Source organism: Lissotriton helveticus, chromosome 12, assembly GCF_964261635.1.
Source record: "Lissotriton helveticus chromosome 12, aLisHel1.1, whole genome shotgun sequence".
NCBI lineage: Eukaryota > Metazoa > Chordata > Amphibia > Caudata > Salamandridae > Lissotriton > Lissotriton helveticus.
Window position 1 is genome coordinate 554,412,586 of NC_136073.1, and position 18,190 is coordinate 554,430,775.

An 18,190-nucleotide genomic window follows, 5' to 3' on the forward strand; every position below is an offset into this window, starting at 1 on the left:
GACTCACCATAAGCATCAGAGCACAGCAATAACTAGCAGCATGCAAGTAAGGAAAGTCACATGCCTAATGAATAAATGTTCTACATGTTCTGTATGTCCTTTATGTTGTGTGTTTTTTCTTACAGATTGCAACCTAATATTGGGTCCGTAAGTATGGTTTGGCCACTACACTCACAGCACACTTTAGTGTGTGCTGATATTTCACTCATGTGGCTACCTCCACTTTTGTAGCCATCACACAATTTTTCACACTATGGTCCTGATAAAAGCCTTACGATTATCGTAAAAGGCTGAAACATGTTGACCTACATCTAAGGGATATCGAAGTACAATTTTATCTTCACTATATCCCGACTGTATTTTTAATGATGTCCTAAGACCCTTTTAATAATGTTTTTCACCTGAGCACTTCTTGGAGACATTTTTAATCTCACCATTCTCTGATAACCCAATCCTCAGAGCACTCACCTCACTCACAAAATCCTGTTCTACTGTAATCAGACGTTGTAGCACAGCTGGGTTGCACTCGGCAGCCCAGCTGGGACCCCAATGATGAAGCATGCTACCAACTAGGTTGGTGGGTGAGGGGTCTTTGTACAAATCCATTGCATGTCTGTACTCTGCTACTGGATTTTGAGTCAACACAAATGGTAACGATTTTTGTGGGTTCGTCCATGTAGTTTTCTACTATTACATTGGGGAAGAGGATGCACCCCTATACAATTTTTCCTCACTCTCCTGTTGTTTTCGAGATATTTGGAGGAAAGCCATACTAAGTTTTAAGACTCATACCATCAAAGGTAAATGTGACCCTCTACAGTAACTTTTTTTTTTTAAAGAAAATTTTATTACGTTTTCAAATACATAAGAAAAAAAGAGAAAAAGGAGACAATAAAGTGGTACAAGGATAAAAGCAATTATAAATCATGCATAACATAAATAAGATAAACAAATCAGGCAAATAGCAAATGATTACATATGATTATGAGAATTAAAGAAAAGGGGAAAGAAAAGAAAAGCAGGAAAGAGAAAGAAGGAAGGAAGAAAGAGATAGGTAGAAGATAGAGGAAAGAGAACGAAAATCATGTTGTACGATAGTAAAAAGAAGAAGAGAGAAAAAATGAATGTATAGGAGAGTGTGTAGAAAGATAAGTAGTGAAAGGAAGCCAAAGAAGATCTGATCTGATTTTTTGAGACAGAGAGGAAGAAGAAACAGAAGCAATTCTATGTTCATCACAAATAAAATTCCACCAAGTTAATAAAGTAATTTTTGAATTGTCCTTCCAGGATGATAAAATAACTTTAAAAGCTAATGCAATAAAAACATCAAATAATCTAGGAGAAGAAGATGCAACATCTAAATTAGGAAATAAGGATCCAAGAAAAACATTTTGTAATGTTAAAGTAGTATTAAAATCAAACACTAACATGCAAATATTACAAATAGAATTCCAAAAGGATAAAACATTAGAACATTCATAAAGAAGGTGTGTTAACGTGCCCGTTTCAGTGGAACATGACCAACATAATGGAGAGGATGAAGGTGAAAATTTACAAATATTAACAGAAGTAATAATTGCTCTTTGATAAAAAAAAATACAGAGATTGAGATTTACGAGCAGCAGCAGAAACTTTAAATAATTTGGACCATAGTATATCCCAGAAAGTACCAGATAAGGAAACGGACAAGTCGGTTTCCCATGCATTCCCAATTGAAGACTTAGGTCTTTCAATAACATTTGACAACAGTAACTTATATACAAGAGCGGCTTTAGGTCTATCAATTGATAATAAGGAGTAGAAAGGAGTAGAAGGTGATATAGACGGTGTATGAGGCAGGAGGGAAAAAGTAGTTAGATGAGACTGTATGGCAGTAACAATAATATCATATTCATTGAGGAAAGAGTCAGGTAATTGGTAGTTTGTTTGAAGGGTAGGAAAGGGAACAATGGAACAGTTGTGTAATAATTGATGAACAAAAATAATACCCTTTTCTTTCCAGTATTTGTAGTACAATGATTTACCTTTATATTTGAGAAATGTATTATACCATACACAGGAGGACAAAAAGCATTGAAGAGGAGTAAAATCCTTAGAAAAAGTGCTATAAAGCAAAGATCAGGAGTATTTTAAAATAGGACTGTTAGACAAAAAGGTACAATTTGACATAAAAATTACCTGATGAAAAGAGAAATCTTTCAAGAGGGAGCGCTCAAAATGAACCCATTTGGGAACAGGATTGTCCATAAAATCATAGGCTAATGCAAAAGATTGGTTAATCAATAAAGCAGAATGATAAGCTGTAAAATTTGGAAAGCGCACACCACCTTCATCTTTAGGACGTATAAGTTTGTTTAGAGCAATTCGTGGGTGTTTATTGTTCCATAGAAATTTTGTACATATAGAATTCATTTAAAAAAAATGTGTTTTGGGAATTTTGACAGGAAGCATAGATAATGTATATAAAACATGAGGAACAATCATCATTTTTAATAGTATCTAACCTGCCCCACCAGGAAAGATATAAGGGTGACCAAATGAGGAGGAGTGATTGAATTTTATTTAGTAATGCAGCAACTGTGAATTTAATTGTGTCATGAAGGGACGACGAAAACCAAATGCCAAGGTATTTAATTTTAGAAGGACACCAATCAAAATTAGTATCATTAAACAAAAATGTATAACATGTAGAATTTAGGGGTACAACTTCTGTCTTAGAGAGGTTGAGTTTATATCCAGAAATACTGGAATATAATCAAACTTCATTTACAAAAAGGAGGGAGAGAATCAGCAGGATTAGACATATAAATAAGTATATCGTCTGCATATGCAGATATTTTAGATTCTACAGAGTCATGTTTGAAGCCAGCAATCTGAGAGTTAACTTAAATGCGTTCTAGAAATGGTTCAAGGCATAGGATAAAAAGTAAAGGGGAAAGGGGGCAACCCTGCCTTGTGCCTCTGGATAAAGAAAATGACCTAGAAAATTGGTTATTAACATAAATGCTGGCTCGGTGTCAAGAATACAAAAGTTTAATATAAGAAATGAAAGAGGGCCCAAAACCAAACCATTGGAGGGTCTGAAACATAAATTGCCAATTAATACAATCAAATGCCTTTTCAGCATCCAAAGACAAAGCTGCAAGGGGAGATTTGTATTTTTTACCATAAGAAATGATATTAGCAAACATCCGAGCATTATCAGATGCTAACCTGCCCTTCACGAATCCAACTTGATCAGTTTTAATCAAGAGAGGAATAATGGTGTCAAGTCGGGATACGAGAATTTTGGCAAAAATGTTACAGTCATAATTATTTAACGATATAGGACGGTAATTTTTGCAATGAGAATGATCCTTATCAAGCTTAGGTATGATAACAATTAAAGCATCCATAAAAGGGCCAGAAGCTTTTGTGTCAGCAATAAAGGAGTTAAAAAGTTGGAGGAGTTTAGGGACAAAAATAGAATTAAAGGTGTTATAAAATTCAATAGATAAGCCGTCGGGCCCCGGGGCTTTTGATTTTTTTAGGGCTTTAATAGCATTAGTTACCTCTTGGGAAGAAATGTCTTTCTCTAACGTGTTGAATTCATCAGGTAAAGATGGAGGAGGGGTGTAGGCCTGAGAAGAAGGTTTCTACATTTTGAGTAGTGGGAGAAGTGTCATCGGAATAAAGAGATTTATAGTATTCATGGAAAACCTCAGCAATATCTTCGTCCGATGAAACTAATTTTTAGTGGATTCATTAAGAATAGGGCCAATAGTCTTACGTTCAGATTTAATTTTTAAATAGTTAGCTAACATTTTTCCAGCTTTATTTTGTCCACCATGATATTTAGATTTAACTTTAAGCAAAATATTACATGCTTCAATTGTTGCTAATTTGTTGAGCTCAGTTTCTGCCTTAATTAAATGATGAAGGGCATCAGAGGAACGGGAAGTAAAATACATATGTTCTAAGTCTTTAAGTTTTCGTAGCTGATCTTCATATTTTTTCCTTTTGGATTTCTTCTTTTTTGATACAAAAGAAATGGTAAAGGCACGAAAAGCAGCCTTAAAAGCATCCCAGTTAATAGGAACAGAAGTATCTAATGGGTCATTAAGACTAAAAAATTCATCAATAAAAGAAGAGGTTTCTTTGATAAAAACCGTGTCAGTTAACAAAAAAGTATTAAGCTTCCATTGGCTAAATTGAGAGGAAATATGTGTAAGATCAAAAACAGCATGAACAGGGGCCTGATCAGATATAAAAATGAAGGCAATTTCAGATTTTTGGACAGAGGGGAGCAAAGATTTACTGGTCAAAATATAATCAATTCTTGAACGGGTTTGATGAACATTGTAAAAAATGTAAATTCAATTAAATCAGGATTACAGGTCTTCCAAACATCATATAATGGACGAGAGGCAATGGCCGATTGAAAGTCTTTATGAAATTTATCAGGCTGAAATTTACATTTGGATAATCTATCGGAGAAGGGGTCTAAGCATTGGTTGAAGTCACCAGCAACAATAATATTAGGCAGTCAATCGAAGAGAGGAGGACTTTAATATCATTCCAGAATTTAGGATCAGACTTGACAGGTCCATAAATATTCAATAAGACCAACGTTTTATTTTGTACCACAATCTTTGCCATTACCCATCGTCCATCAGCATCACCTTGTGAGGACAACATTTGCACTGCTAAAGCTTTATGGAATAGTATGGCAACACCTCCTATTTTGTGGGAAGCAGGTGAAAAAACAACTTGGCCCACCCACTGCCTTTTCAGCTTAAGAGATTCAACATCATTACAGTGTGTTTCCTGAAGAAAAGAAATTTGAGAATTAAGTTTTGATAAATGAGACAGTACCTTTTGACATTTGACTGTATTCCCAAGACCACGGATGTTCGACGTAACAAAATTACACATAATGGAGGTAAGGGAGAATAAAACACAGTCGGAGTTGACACACCTCAAGGATGAATCTGTAAGGGAAAACACACCACAAAAGAAAATTACATATGAAACATACAACATAAAGACCTACATTACCAGGGTACAAGAACAACACATGAGTGGCAGAAGCTAATAAGGAGTAACAAGAGATAATTAGAAGAGGTAAGGATAGAGAAGAAGGAAGAGAGGAGAAAAGGGATAGAATAGGGATAGAGAAACAAACACACAGATCAAAGCAGAACAGCCAGATCTGTAAAAAGAGGAGAAAACAATGATAAGGGAGGCAAGGCGGATCACATGAAGACAACTAAGATAGAAAAATAAGAGCCATAATAAGAAGCACAGTATAGAAAAGAGAGACAAAAGAAAGGAAAGATAAGTGAGCAAAGTCGGAGGTAATAAACATTAACAAGAATGCAGAAAAGTAAAAACCAAGTATTTAGAAAAATAATCTGAATGAGTCATTTAAAAGTAGACAAGGAAATAAGAACAAAACAGAAAATCAAGTGTCAGCGTCCATCCCATTAGAAGAAAAGGACTGAAGAAAAAGTTAAAGTTTTACAGGATCATCAAAGGATCGTGAACGTCCATCATGAGTGATTTTACAGAGGCACGGATGAAGGATGCCATATTGAAAATTAAGAAGCCTCATTTGAGGTCGTAGAGCGAGGAATTCTTTCCGGCGTGCATTAGTCGCATTAGAGATGTCTTGAGAGATGAAGATGTTATGACCAGACCAAATGAAACGACGTTTGAGTTTAACAGCCTTCAAAACAGACATAAGTTCAGTAAACTCCAAAAAGAGCATAATGATGCCACGAGGTTTAGCAGGATTTGAAGTGAGATGACCCAGACGATGAGCTCTTTGTATGTTGAGGGGAGAACCAGAAGAAGGAAGATTGAGAAGTTCAGGAAGAAATTTCTGAAGGAACAAGACCATATCGGAGCCCTCAACATTTTTTGGAAGACCATATAAGCGTAGGTTGTTTCGACTATTGCGATTTTCTAAATCTTCAGTGTGGAGCTTCAATTTATGAATTTCCAGTTCAAGTGTAGGGATCTTATTAGACATATCCTGTAAGTCACTGACACGTTGCTCCAGGTCTAATACTTTACTTTCCATAACAATCCATCTGTCTTCTATTTGTTGCAATTTTTCATTTGTGGCTGTCATGAAAGGTTGAAGACCCCGCACCTCACCCAAAATAGAGTCCAACACAGGGTTCTGTGAGGAGAGAATAGGTGACGGGGGATCATTTTTGTGCCTTTTTTGTTTTGTGCCTGTAATAGAGGACCTAGCACACGGGTACTCATAGTACGGCCCGCGGGCCAACAGCGGCCCGGCAAGCCTTCCCTGGCGGCCCGCGGACCTTGCACATATTGTACCGGCGTTTTAATTATTATTATTTTTTTTAAATAGTGTCTGCCAACACAAGTTGCAGAAGCGCGACTCGGAGACTGCTGCTCTGTGGGGGCCGGCCGGGCGATTCCTGCCGTAGTTAGAGTGGAGCAGGGGCGCTAAGAGGTGAACAACAGAGCCTCATTAACATGTTAATGGTCTTTTAAAGACCTGTTAATGCGCTCGGTGCAGCTGTCTGTGTGTGTGTGCTCCAAAGCTGTCTCAGCCCGGGCTGACACAGAGGCAGGGTGAGATGACAGAGGGAAAGGGAGGGAGAGGGAAAGAAAGTGAGACAAAGGGAGGGAAAGGGAGACCGAGTGAGAGAGGGAAGGAGGAAAAGGGAAAGGGAGGGTGAGGGAGGGAAAGGGAGTGGCTTTACTGGCTACCCTCAACCAAAGTTAAAGGTTTGGAACAAGAATGAACTATAACTGGTATAGCCTGCAGGATTGGTAAATTAGAGCTGAAAGTAGGCGATAAAGTTATCATGGCAGCATTACGAATTTTAAAATGCTTATCTTTACTCATATTTAACTATGTGAAGTTTAGGAGGGTGCCATGTGCTTTACTGCAGAGTCCCTTGCACTTGAGTCTACTGCATTCAAGATCCTATTAGCTTTGATTCAAGAATAGTTTCTGCCTAATACTAATACACTGGTAATAAATGTGAATTCTTCTTACTGCAGGCAAATTATGGAACAAATCAAGGAGTGCAGAATCCCTGAAGTTGAGACAAAGTGAGGGAGGGAAAGGGAGACCGGGTGAGGGAGTGAGAGGGAAGGAGGGAAAGGGAAAGGGAAAGGGAGGAAGGTAAAGGGAGGGTGAGGGAGGGAAAGAGAGTGACAGTGAGGGAGGGAAAGGGAGGGAGGGAAAGGGAGTGAGAGAGGAAAAGGGAGACAGAGTGAGGGAGTGAGAGAGGGAAAGGGAGACAGAGTGAGGGAGTGAGAGAGGGAAAGGGAGACAGAGTGAGGGAGTGAGATAGGGAAAGGGAGACAGAGGGAGGGCGACAGAGGGAGGGGGACAGAGTAAGGGAGAGTGAGAGAGGGAGGGAGAGAGAGAGAGAAAGAGAGCGAGAGAGAGAGTTGTCTGGTGGCTCAGTGGACGAAGGTGTCCGCTGCAGGGACCAGTGATCAACCTCATGGTCAGTTTTTTTTGGTTAGTCTAGCCCCGCCCCCTCCCCCACTGGCTCCGCCCCCACTGGTGCGGCCCTTGGACACAAACCACACTGTAAATTTGGCCCCCGAGAGAAAGTTTGTGAGTACCCATGACCTAGCAGAATGAGAGTCACTTGCCATTGTAGCAGAGTAGTAAGATAATTGCGGATAATTGCAGTGTGCGCAAAATTTGTGCCTCAGGAAAAACACTGATGAAAAACGTTACCTCAGCTGATGATATCAATGAAGCATTCAAGCATAAATATACCAAACCAACAGCCTGTTGCAAATGCAATATGAATGGAAATATGAGCTCAGCGGCCAATAATGGCAGCCGCCCACCTCCCCAGAAAAAGACAAGAAGCAAGGCTATCAGGAGTAAAAACTGAGCAGCCCAAATCGCTGCACAAAGACCAGGAAGTCCAAAAATGGTATATGCTTAAAAGCGTACTTCAATAGGAACACCAGCGGGAAATTAGCGAGCGAACAAGTCCTGAAAGGATTCACAAGGAGGGACAAGTCCCAGTAAGAGTAAGTGCACAATCATAATAAAGTCGAACGGCAGCAAATGACATCAAATTGCAATTAAGTTGAGTGGTAAGAAAAAACTAATATGAGCCACATAACTGAGGAATTTGTGAGTCATATATATGTATAAAATATGGCACAAAGGTATGAAAGGAGATGGCAAGCTGAATGTAGTCAGATGTCCATTCCCACGTCGGAAAATAGGAAGCAACAGTCAATAATTAACAACATGCTGCCGGCGAAAGGGGCCTCAGTGCAACAGTAGTAAATAAAAATTACCGGCTGTTAAAACGCGAGTGCGACGGCCCAAAATGGCGGTGGCTCGCATCGTGAGGAGGAATTAACGGAGCTGGTAAAGCAATGACCCACGGCAGGAAAGCGTGTAAAGGAAAGTCCAGGCGCTCACGGCATGTTCCGGAAGAGATGCCCGCTGTTCCGAGATGTGCGGGAAACGGAAAGACGGCTCTTGATAGGAAACGAGTCCCGCCAATAAGCGGAGCTCAAACGGGTTCCGCCATTTTGCGTCGGTGCCGAAGCCACGCCCCGCTCTACAGTAACTTTGATATCAATATTCTGACAATAAGAAAAGATAGACTCTAGGAAAACAGTCAGAACACCATGGTCATAACCACGCATGTTTAAACAACACAAGCTGAACTATGCTAGCCTTAACCATGCATATGCCTTAAGCATGCATATGCATGGTTAAGGCAGAGCGCAGTCTACCTGCTGCTGCTGTGGTGAAGGCAGAAGCAGGAAGATGCCCAGAAGAGATACAGGGAGGTAAGTGGGGGAGGGGTAGTTTTCAGGGCTGGGGCGCAGGGTAGTTTTAGGGACAGAGTGGGGATTTGGAGGTGGTTCAGGGTAGTGTATGTAAAGGGGCATGGTTTTAGGCCTTAGTGCGGGGAGGGGAATAGGTAGTCAGGGTCGTTTTAGGGGCTGGCGGGTCACAGTAGGTCTCAGGGCAGTGGAAGGGGATTGGGTAGTTAGGGTTGTTTTTAGGGGTGGAGGGTCAGGGTAGGTTTTTAGGGCAGTGGAAGTGGTTGGAGTAGTTTTAGGGACAGCACAGTGGTGGGTGGTTGGGGTAGTGTATATAAAGAAGCAGGGATTTAGGCTTTAGGGCAGGGGGAGGGGAATGGGTAGTTTTTAGGCCTGGGGGCGTCGGGGTAGGTCTCAGAACAGTGGAAGGGGTTGGTGTAGTTTAAGGGACAGCGCGTGGGTGGGAGCGTCGGGGTAGTGTTTGTTAAAGGGCAGGGTTTTAGGGACAGTGTGGGGGGTGGTAGGGCGGTCAGGGATGTGGGGGTTTGTGGTAGTGGCGACCTCAGCCACACATACCCCTTTACCATTAATGCTTATTCTACGAAATTGCTTGGTAAAGGCATACGTGGTAAGGAAATGCGTGGTTAAGACACATTCGTGGTTTGGGCTGCATGGTAGAGGCATGCGTGGTTTAACCATGGGTGCCTCTATCATACAACCATTGATAGGCCTTTGTTTAATTTTACAGAGAAGTTAAAAAGAAACTCAGGTTGTTCAAGAAACATGGAAATAGATGAATATTGCTGGCTTTCTCTCCTTTTGGGTACAATAGTTAAACTAAGTTTTGGCTGTAGTGACTGTGAAGGTGGCAGGAAAAGGCTTTAGTGAACAAATTGGGCCTCAAGTGAGAAGACAGAATATAAGGCTGAGTGGTCCACTGGCACTGCCAGCCCAGCATGTGTATTCCACTGTTTGTCAATCTGTGCTCTGTCCGGGACTTTGGTTGAAAATGTCAGTCCAGCTGTCACCGATGGCTCACTGAGTTCCCTTGCCTAGACAATCCAGGCACTGCTTTCTTGCTATTTATTGTAATTAAGAGCATTTGAAGGATGTCAGGAGGATAGGCTGTGATGACTCTGTGCTTATATTCATATGGGTTTATTTATCAGAGCCCTGCATGCCTTTTGCACCACGCAAAGTGGTACATGGGTGACACAAGGCTCTCAATCCGATTTAGGAAGCCACGCAAAGTCACCCTGCGTGGCTTTCAGTGGCCTCAAAAATCCTGAGTGAGGCAATGAAGCATAAAGCACTGCATCGCCTTACCGTGAGCCTGACAGGTGTTCCATTTGAGTTGCGGTGGGTTTTGAAACACTCAAGGTTTTTGATGCTGCCCCAGAATTACAAAATCATTGAAAACCTGGGGAAGCGCCGAATTTGTCCCACCTCCCGAGGTGAGGCATAACGAGGAGAAATATGTTCATTTCTCCTTGTTTTTTCCTATTTTTTAGTGTGCTGTATGCTGCAGCACACACAGAAAAATGAAAACACCTTTGCAAGGGCGCCTTTGTTGGTGCTAGGCTACTGAAACGGCACCAGCTCAGGGAGAAAGGACAGAAATGCAACATATTGCATAATTAAGATGCATTCTCGCCCTTTCACATTGGCGTAGGGCAGTCCACTAAGATGCCTTGCTGCACTGCCCTACGCCAAAATCCCATAAGGGAGGGCCAGGGCCAGTAACGGCTCACATAGGGCGTGTTGCGGGGCGGGCAGGGATGGGACAGGGTGGGGGGATGGCAACTCGGACATACGATAGAACAGAGGAACGTAATAATTACTTTCCTCCGTTCCGTCGTATGTCCGAGTGCACTACCCAGCACCCTGCCCCTCCTCCACCCCGACCCGCAGCACACCCTATGCGAGCCGCCACTGGCCAGGGTCATAGTGTGTGACAGGCAATGAGGGGGTGCAGACTACTTCTACTTCACCAATCACTGTGTAGCTTTATTTGAAGGCACATAGTACTGCACCATGTTTCTGACTGTCAGTTTGTGGAAATTCCCTTTACTTTCTAGCAAAACATCTCTGCGCGTGAGAGTATAGGGGGTCATCTGTCACCCATGGATCTGCTGAGCATTTCTATTGCCCTTCCTGAGGCTACTCCTGTTGTTGCTGGACATTAAAGTTACTACTGTTGAACAAAAAAGTGAGTTGCATCAGGGAATAGAATAATACATCTCTCAGCTCACTGACAGTTTACTCAAGCCTCACATAATCAATAAAAAGTCTTAATTGATTGAAAGTGTGAAAAATGGAGTGGGTGGGAGATCATGAAACCAAACTATGAAATCAACCAAGTGTAACCCAGACAGCGGCTGGTTTAGCCCCCGATAGGTTCTCTGCGATGTAGCAAAAAGGGAATTACTCCTAAAGTGAGCAGTGAAAATACAAGTGCATGAAAAGAAAAAAAACTCTCAAAACTGAAACGGAAATGGGGATTATTTGAACAAATAATTGGATGTAAGTAGGGCAAAAGGCAAGGGTCTGGCAAAAGTCTTCTTGAAAAAACAAATGAGTGGGAATAGTCATAGTGAGCGTCATCAAGCACGTTATAGGAAGATGGACGTGGGAGAACAAACTGTTTTGGAGAGGAGTAAGAAGGCTGAGGGGCATAAGCTCTCCTGAAAACAATGGGATACCAGTTATTCCTGTTGGCAAGACTGTAAGTCTGCACCCTTGCCAAGCCTGCACATGTGCTTTGATTACTCAGAAGGAAAGAGTAAACACAAGTCCCGAATTGCCGGGCAACATCTTTTAAAATTCAAGGCAGGAGCTCACAAGCCTCTTGTGTTTGAAGGGACACAAATCAAGTAGGGAGTGCTGATAAAATAGCCTGCTTCTGCGATCTATGTGCAACCTGTAAATCTTAAATACCGATATGTCCTCTCAGCATTTCATCACCCTGAGCAATATGTGATGGCTCGAAGCTAGAAAGTAGTTACTGTAAGTGCTGTGTCAATAAAGCTTTATATTTAGGACCCAGAATAAGCTACGCTGACACAGTGCTTGCCAAGGAGAGCAGATGACTGCAGGTGCATTCATTTAGTATTAGTTTCCCTGAAGATAAATAACACTGGTTCGGTCTTGGCCAAGCTCTTCACAGGGGTTTAAATCACAGCTTTGGCAAATAATGGCACATAGAACAGGGCATAGCTTGGGCTAAAATTACAAGGCACCATGTGGATCCATAACCACATAGAGTCATGAGGCCACAGGTCACAGGACTTGAAGTATTATTGATTTCAGATGTGGTTGGGGGTATTTTATTCCTTGTACTGGAGGAGCCACCGTACTTTTGCAAAAACAACAGTTGATGGACAGAATGCAGAACAATGTCATACATTCACCCCAGTACAGAGATCTGGGCCTAAATCCATCGTTTTTTTGCACTCCACGCCACCCCAGTTCTGACATGGCCATATGCAAATCAGCCTTGACCCAGTGCCTCATGGGAACAGTCCAGCCCGAACTGCCAAGCCATGTCTTTCCTGGACCGGAATCAAGCATCCTAGGACCGGTTTCTGGCTATCAGCCATCTTCAGCCAGGATGTACTTTTGTACATGCTTCCCCCTCCCTTTCCTTCTCTACTCTAGACTTTTAGTTCTTTTCTACTTTTTCTATTAATAACTTTGGCTAGAATATCCCCATGCCTCTCTCTGTTAAATAGTTTGATATTCATAAACTCATGTGCCCCTCGCTGACCCCTCCTCCCCCTTTAACAAATGCTTTTTTTCATAGCTGCGTCATAGCTGCCTAGCGGCACCAAGTCACGTGCTCTGCCTTCAGGGATGCCGCTAGCGCTCTCCATTTGCTCATTATTGTGCCTATACTAACACTGTTACAACAAAACTAGAATGCTAATGCTGCAGCGTGCTGTCAACTAAACACAAGCCTACAACTGGCCCAAGATGTTACACAGGACACGAAGGAGGATCTCAAACATTTCAGTCACGGGCGTGCAATGAAAGGTGCAGCAGGTACAGTGGCACCAGGACAGAGGTATTACGGGGCCAAATGCACCCCAACCACTGTTGTTTTTGAGCTACCAGACTAGGTGATGGAGGACCCATTTCCCTTGCTTACATTAGGGCACAATGCTCCTTTGCCAGGCCACAGATCCCGGTGCCATGCACAGTGAGCTCATCCAGGCCAACATTTTTCCCTTGCGTTCCGGGATTTGTAGTCCTGTTAAACCTTTATTCATCCAGGACCACGGGTCCCAGAATGCAAAGAAAACCCTGGACAAGATGAGCTAGTCATGCATGGACCTGGGTGCTTTGAGTGCTCGACCTACTGCCATATGTGACATATTGACACAGTCAGTAGCGACTGGTGGTGGGAGTGCTGCGGGCGGTGGGGTGCGGCGGGTGAGGAGCAGGGTGGGGTGTAGTAAACTACGGAATACGGCCCAACTGAGGTAAGTAAACAAATAAATCGATAAAACGAATGTTCGGCCGTATGTTGTAGTTTACTACCCCCCACCCTGCTCGTCCCCCGCCCCGCTTTACTCCCACCACCAGCCGCTACTGGAAACAGTCCTGGCATTTCTTCTGTTTACCTATTAATGGACTGCATTCTGTTACCTCTAGACTTGTTTTCACCGGCATAGCTAGGGAGAGGCGGCACTATTTCGAGGGTGGCGGCTGGGCGGCACTGGCCTGTTGCGGCTGCCTTTATAATCTATTTGGGGACAACCCAAATAAATTATAAAGGCGGCCGCAACGGGCCAGTGCTGCGCGGCGCACGTGACGTGCCACGCGGCCGTCTTTTGCGCGTGACGTCTGAGCAGCCCACTACTTCACAGCCTCCAGCTATCAGCACTGCATACCCAAGCCTCCTCTTTGTTTTTTCCCAGGCAAGGTATTCCCCATAAAACCCACTCCCACCACTTACACTTCCTGTTTACTATTTTGGTGTCTGAGGGATTGGGCGCCTTACAGTATGTTTCTATTGAGGATTGGTTTGGACCAGGGTCGGATTGGGATCACAATTTGGCCCGGGCACTGACGAAAAAAGTGGCCCACATTCATGAGGCGTGGCCCATATTTAAGGGGCGTGGCCCACATTCAAGGGGCGTGCCCATTCATGAAAAACCATTTGCACAGACAAGGAATGAAAGTGGGAGGATACTGTTCTTGCACAGGACACAGGGCCAAGTTGACAATGGCCTACATGCTGAGCAACTAAAAAAAACAGCAAGGCCCCTTTCTGTCACAAAATTATTCGAGCCCTCCAGCGCAGGAGCCCCTGAAAAGCAGGAAAGCCCCTTCCATTACTAACCTACTTAGCCCTCCCCAGACCTTCAGCTCAGGAGCACATGAACAGAGGTAAGGCCCCTGCAATTAGTAAATTAATCAGCCCTCCAGGCCTCAGGGCAATGTCCTGTCAGGGGAGCACAAAACACAGCTGCTGGGTCATCCAAGGTAGCCAGGTAGCCAGGAGGAGGCTGAGGTGAAGATGGTGCGAGTTCCAAACATCACCTGGCCCCCACAGCGAGACCCATTCTTCCTCGCCCACTATGCCCTGAATGTGAAGGGCTGTGGGCGAGGTGTTAAGACTAACACTGTTTCTGGGCTGTGTGGGCCCCAGGGGGGCCGAGGTGAAAATGGCTCATAGGCTGAGCAACACCTGGCCCCCTGGGAGGCCGATCCTTGCAAACAATCACCCCTCCCCAGCCCAGCCTCAGCGTGATTGCTTGGCAGGGCAGGGGGTGAAGGAGAGGCCACAGCTGACAATCGCTGTCCGGCCGCACAGCGAGGCTGCTTTCATTTCTCTGTCTCTGTCTCAGTGCCCTCTGTGGGCCGTTTTTTTTCTCCCCTTTCCTAGTCCACTCTCTGTGGACTGGGAAAGGGGAGAAAAAAACGGCCCACAGAGGGCACTGAGACATCGGCCCTTCGGCCGATGCACGAATGCCTGCCTTGCCAATCCGCCCCTGGTTTGGACGCACTTTTGTATAACTTTTAATCTGTACTACGACCCTCGGCTCATCTAGATAATGAACTATGATGCCAGATATCTTACAGGACAGAGAAGTGCAGCAGCCCACATTGCTTCCTTTATTTCTGACTTCTACGAGTGGGGGCGCGTTCCTCGCAGAGTGATACAGCAGCATAGTGGTCACATTGTTTTTATCACATTCATGATTGGGCAGGCATTTCAGAGGCCTGCCACCTGGAGGAAAAGAGCAGTGCAGCGGGCGTGGTGTTTTTCTCCTGTAGGTGATTAGGGGACCCGCCTCCCTGATTAAAGAGTTTTGTGGCAGCCCATAGGGCATAAGCTCATGTGTAAGCAAGAAAGATATTTTAGAACTCCTTCGCATAGGTGAAAATAGTGCCTGTTCTATAAGGTAACATGTCTCTTTGAGAAATATATTGCCATACCGGAGGTTCCATTGTTTTCAATATTTATTGATAAAGGGCGCAGCTCTTTATAGGGCCACTGCAGGAGATACCCTGCCATTTTATAACGATTCGAGGCTGCACTCTAAGAGAAGCCATTTATCCTCCCACCGCTGCTTAATACTGTTGATAAACGTTACTGCCATAAATCACACTCTTTTTCAGAACCATTACAATCTTTTAAGGTCCTTATCTGTAATGAACATATTGAATATATCATAAAGAAAACATCTTGTCTGAAAATACCTATATGTCCATTGACGTGTTCAGCTTCCCTGCTCTATGATTGGTTCGATTTTATTTAGTACAATCATTTTGTATTATTGTGCCCATTTTATACATTGGCCAGGCGTTGTTTTTTAGTTAGTTTGCTGACAAAGGCCAAACTTAGACATGCGAAGGAAGCCCTTTTATATTTAGAAATGGCCCAAGACCCCCTGACCCTACTTTCTGTGACACATTTCTTAAGATTAGCCGTCAAGTTAAGAGACACCAGAGGGACATGCTGAACTAAATTCTACTCTAATGTTTAATTAACAGGTGAGGTGAAGAGACGGCCTCAATGAACGAATTCTAGGAGTATCAGTTTTTTTATCCTTCTTGTTTCTGTTTTAGACTGTATATGTTGTTGTTTTAAATTGTACTTTTATGGTGTTAAATGTAAAATGCCGAATAAAGATTTGGACTAACTAGTACAATCAGATCCAACCAAAGACACGTCATGAGGTTCACTAAATATTTGACTTCAGCTTCAGTTAATTGTCCACCACTTTATGTATGCAATAAATCACAGACAAATTACACAATACCGTTCATTAGAAATAATAATAGCAAGTACAAACTAACATTAAAGATACAAAAAATCTGTCTTGTGTTCTTTTGGAGGTGAATTTGAGTTCTCCCCGAATTTACAAAATATTACTATAGGACCTATTCTATATTTAAGATGCTTAACCTAAATGCGGTCAATACAGAGTTTGATTGTATGGTATTGGTGAGAATGACCACTCCTCATATTCTCAATAGAACTTATTTCAGTTATAAAACCCATTTTTTTTAATGAAATACACAATATAAATTGATTTTTAAGTAATGATTCGGCTGGACAAGTCTATGCTTTGAACTTCAGACATCCACCACACCGTTTCTAACCCTCATCGCAAAATAATCTTAAATTGCTGGACAAAATCTTTGCCTAGTATCATAAAAAGCTGGAAAACATGGAATATGTACTTTATATCTTCTCAATGTCAAAATTTCATTAAGATAAAATAGTTATTAAAAACTTCATAAATATTTAGAAATGCATATTTTTTAAAGGAGCACTAAATGGGCATTTTGTGCAAGAAGTTCCGAAGCTAGTTCTTTAAATTGTGTCTACCGTTCACGAGTACCAAGAATGTCTCACAAATGTACAACCTATTTGCATCCATTGCTGAATGAAAACAATAATATTTTAAGGGTGTGGTTTGAGGAGAGTTTCATTATGGGAAAGAAATGTTGACGATATTTATGTAAAATAACACATTTAATATTACAAGAAAGTTATCATCGTCAAATTTGAAAAGAAAAAGCATATATTGTCTCTACTACATATTGGATCAACTAAAGAATTTTTGCACCTTATGACAAATTATCAGTTTGTAAAGCTGATATCAGGATATGGAAACACATGCACCAACTGTGCTCAAGGGTACAGCCACAAACTTGCATGGACATTAGCTTCATTTTAAATAAAACTCTTGTTCATAATAGAAGTATGTGTATTCTGGGTTGCTTTATGGAATTGACTGACCTTAAGCTCTTGCAACACTCAATGGTATTTCTTTGTGATCTGTTTGGGCATGATTGATTGACACCAGAAAGAGAAATGTAACCCTATCTTTGAGAAGTGGTGTTCACATAAGAGTGACATTTAAAAAAGTAGTAATCGTGTGGTGAGAATGAAATGAAAAATTGCTTGTTGGCAGCTGATTAATGGCAGTTGTATAAGGCATTAAATAAATTTGTTATAATTATGAACTAATATTGCTTAGATTTCAATGTATCATTTATTATAGGATTGGAATCTAATCACTGGTGGGCATACTTTTGTAGGAATTTCCACTTCTGCTATGAAATGTAGTACGAAAGGAAGGTTGCAGGTCTTTGATTGACTGTATCGGACTATAAACGTGGCCTAAGAGTGGCCTAGGAGGAGGCATACATATCTGTCTGTGACATTCTGTATTTTTTGGTGAATAGTCCACACTATGTTGAAAAAACGTTTACAAATTCAATACCAACATCCCCCAGATACATTATACTGAGGTGGAAAGAATGCCTTATAATGCCTCTCCCCCATCCCGCAAACCCCTGGACCATCACACTCACCTTGTGGCCTCCACCTCGCAGCTGGACCCACCCAGATTATGGCCCATGCCATCTACTTCTTCAATGCTCCTCCCCTATATCTAGGGCTCTCAGTCCCTCCCCCAATCTGCCAGGGTAACCCTCGACCCCCATCCCTTCCCTGTTCGCTCCATTTCTTATTTAACCGATGCGGGGAAAAGTTTATGACGTCACATGTGATGATGCACATCTTTCCTGTAGTGCTGTTAATTATGATCCTCACAAGTCAAAATCAACACCCTCTTTTATGAGGGACAAAATAGCGAATGTATGAATTAACTCATCCAGTGGTTAATTTGTGAAAAAATAAGTGCCAGGGAACTCGTCGGGAGGTCACTGCAGCTTGCACCACCCATTGCCCCTGCCAGCACTGCCAATGCCAGGCAGTACCAACACAACTACTAAGCATCACATTCCTCCAAGTGTTAGAATTTAGAGTATCACAGGTCCCCAAAGCTAAACAATGTCTTGGAATGCAGGTATGACTTATTTTTGAAGTATAAACAACTGGTGTCTAAGTTAGACAGACAGCACCACCAGGTGGCAGACTGTCATAGTG

General features: G+C 42.4%; 1 long non-coding RNA gene across 1 annotated transcript in view; it reads right to left on the minus strand.

The window, feature by feature from the left end:
* Positions 1-4,867: 4,867 nt before the first annotated feature.
* The window catches only part of LOC144799039 (uncharacterized), a 75,189-nt gene continuing 61,866 nt past the window's right edge, over positions 4,868-18,190 (minus strand). The window contains exon 3 of the long non-coding RNA XR_013603735.1: positions 4,868-4,970. This is a non-coding gene — a long non-coding RNA (uncharacterized LOC144799039). The remainder of the gene's footprint in view (positions 4,971-18,190) is intronic.